Source organism: Tasmannia lanceolata, unplaced genomic scaffold, assembly GCF_043159265.1.
Source record: "Tasmannia lanceolata isolate RefF3 unplaced genomic scaffold, GAP_Taslan_0.1 ptg000018l, whole genome shotgun sequence".
Lineage (NCBI taxonomy): Eukaryota > Viridiplantae > Streptophyta > Magnoliopsida > Canellales > Winteraceae > Tasmannia > Tasmannia lanceolata.
In genome coordinates this window covers 12,367,233-12,370,846 of record NW_027518695.1, presented here as the reverse complement: position 1 = coordinate 12,370,846, position 3,614 = coordinate 12,367,233, and positions in this window count along the sequence as shown.

Sequence of the window (3,614 nt, the reverse complement as noted above, 5' to 3'; positions counted from 1 at the left end):
CAGAGAGATAGAGAAGGGATATGCGAAGAGGTTATGCCGCGAGGCTAGTTTACACAGACTAGTGTTTTGATAATGGCACTTCTTATTTTATCAGGCAATATTTAAAGACTTAAAAGTACCTTTGTCTTTGGCAGCTAATTAAAACTGTTAGTCTCGGATCTATTGTTGATTTTTGTAGGGGAAGTGATATATTCTCCCCATCCCCCCTTACTTGGGATAGCCTTGTCTAGTGTATTTATGACTACTCTTTCAAACTAGAGGGGGCTGTCTCAAGTAAATAAAAAAGTGGAGAATATATCATTTTTCATTTTTTGTAAGGACCCGTTTGGATTGCAAGAATTTTATGGAAATGAAAATTTTCCTCAAATTTTCCACGTTTTTACACATTATAAAAACATAAATTGAATCAACCCTATTCAATTTTTGTTTAGAGGGGCCTTCAATTCATGATTATATCCCTCTAAATTAACAATAATCATATCATTTCCCTTTAAATTGTGGAAAGAAAAAAAATTTCCCATCAGGAATGTTCTTCTTATCATGGTTTTAAATTCCAACCGAAATCCGAAATTACCGAAACGTACAAAAATTCCGTTGAAATTTTGGAAATTTCGGTAATTTCGGCGAAATTTCAAACAAAATATTAATTTTTTATTCTTTCAGCCGAAATTTCGGCCGATCGGCCCAAAAAACCGACATTTCGCCTGTCTTTACCAAATTTCGATTGGAATTTCGGGATTTCAGCTGAAATTTCGGTTTCGGCTAGATCTGAAATTTATGCCGAAACCGAAATTTCAAACCATGCTTCTTACCATCCAAACAAAGAAAGTGTGAAGTGACATATTCTTGTAAAGAATAATTTTGCAATCTTAAACTCAAAAGAAGACCATGAAATAGTAGAATTATCTCAATCATAAGTAGAAGAAGAGGATATTTCAAAAACAAAGCAAGAGATCAGATTCGAAGCTCGCCAAGTAGATATCTAAAATTCACTCCCAAGAGCTCAGAAGTTAAGGAAGAGCCAGAGAATTAGGAAGCTGAGTGATAAGATGATAGACCTCCTAGAACATTAGGGGCATAAAGTGGAGAAATGGTGTATCTAACTCCTTTGGAATCCATTTCTTCAACGTTGGTTTGCTCATTAGGCACTATTTCTTTTTTTGGTAATCATTTTGAGTCCTTTCTTTTTCCCTATCTTATGTGTCTAAAGGATAGGGATAATGTTTTCCATTATCAAATGTATCACCTTTCTTTTCATTTAATAAATCAGTAGGGTTACCCACAAAACCCTAGCTTACCTACCAAAAAAAGTGATATGTTTGGCCCTTTTTCTTCCTCCGGTCACCCCCCTAGCGTATTTTATGACTACTTTTTACACTACAAGGGTCCGTGTTGAGGAACAAAAGGATGAAAATATTTCATTTCCCTCCTTATTTTACGTATCTGGTGTCCAATCGTCGTGGAAGTAATAACATTTGAGTCTCTTCATGATGTTTTACAAAAATCAACAGTAGAAATTGCCAAACTGTAAAATAACTCATTATGGTTTAGCTTTTCCAATAAAAGCCTAAAGATGATCGAGTAATCAACGGCCCGATCAAGTGCACGAGCCACAAATGGGACCCTAAAATGTCTGTTAGGAAGGAGGTAACAAACTAACGATCCATTTCATTCTAGCATTATACACTGCGAAGACCGAGAGAGTGCAAAATGTCAAAAAGAGTGGCATTAGTAGAAGAGAAGGGTGCGCAAATAGATTACATCTGTCTTTTTGTAATAGCCTCATCTCTCCCTCGCTTTTCGTATTGGCTGGCCCCGCTTTCTCTATCTACTAGTTGCAGACCCGTGCGTTACACGTGGCGATTAAAAATGAAAGTGATTCATAAAAATGAATTAAGAATCAGAAATGGCAAGCCAGGAAGAATAAAAAATATTCTCTCCAAATTCTACTCCTTCCCCATTCAGTCTATTCACATCTTGTTGATTTAATTGTCCCTTTGCCACAACAAAATTTAAGCCGAATGTTACAGTTAAAAATGAACATAAACTGTATTTTACATCCATTATACAAAAAGGTGAAAAAAGAATAGGAAAAAATGGGATCATCCTGGATGCTACTTGACTTCGTGGGCGTTGAGTGGCTGCCGAGATAGCTGGTTTTGCGCAGTGGCCGGTGGTCTACGATTGGCTGTGAGTCTTGTGACAGAGTCGGAGAGGAAATGAGCGTTGAGAGGATGAGGGAGAGGAGGGATGGCTCTTTTCTTGTCAAGAATTTTGATTTATACGGTAAGGGAAGATATCAAGCTATCTTGTTGCTTAGGTTTTTCAGGATTTTGTTGCTTAGGTTTGTTGCCTGTGTTGTTCTTGTTCTACTTCAGTCTAGTTTGTTGTTTTTCCATTGTTTCCCCCCTTGTTTCTCAGGGGTTGCTCTCTTGAGCTTATTGTAGATCTTTCTTTTTCTACATATCTGGTTGGGGTCCTGCCTAACCCTGGCTTACCCATAAAAAAAAAAAAAAAGGATCATGATTTAGCAAAGAAGTTCAGGTTCGCTTTAGATGCATCTAAAGTATATTTCATTATTTGCAAATTATATTTATAGTAATTTTAAAACTAGTATAGTAAGGATATTGATACTAGCACTCCTATGTTTTAATAATTGCACTAACTCATCTTGTCTTTTGTTATTTAAGCAACTGTCACAGGTTATTACAGTTCCCAGATAACTCTCAAAAGCCAATTAAAACAAAAAAGGCAAGTTGAGTTTGTGCAATTATTAAAACAAGGTAGTGACAATATTAGTAGCCTATAGTGAATGGCTCCCAAAGATGCTTTAGTGTCTCATCTACAATTTCGGTGGTACTCAAGAGCATGGTTTAAAATTTCGGTTTCGGTAACCGTTTCGGACCATGGGAAAACCGAAATTTCGTATTAATTAAAAAATAATAGTTAATTTATTTCGAAATTTCGGCCGAAATTTTGTAACATATATATATATATATATATATATATATATATATATATATAATTTTTTTTAAAAATAAAAAAAATAAAAATACAATTAACCAAAATTTCGGACAGAAATTCCAGAAATTCGGAAATGTCGGACCGAAATTTCGAAATAATGGCCGAAATTCGGAAAATTTCGAGAGGGCTCGAACTTTAAAATTAATAAGCCATCATGTTAGAATAAGTGGGGATCCAACATTTAGATTGGGTTAAGATCTCACCGTTGGATCATCTTGGAGGTGGATTGGGTAAGTTGGCTAAATGAAGCAACTAGATAAATTAGCCAAGTGGATTAGAAGAGGCAAGCAAGAGAGATTAGGAAAGTAGATTTGATTAGGTTAGATTAGAATATTCTAGTGTTATCTCTTTCCATAGTTGTCTTGATTTATTTCTATGTTTATCATGTAAGTGCTCTTTATAAGCACCATCAATTGTCTTTATAATTTATCCAGGATATCCAAGAATTAGTGAAATCTTCTCCTAATTTTACATGTTAGAATATGTGAAATCTCACCAATATGTTAGATTAGGCAACTATGGTTTGATTAGGTAGAATAAAATCACATATTCTAAGATTTGATTTGAATTAATTGGGGAAGATTATGGAG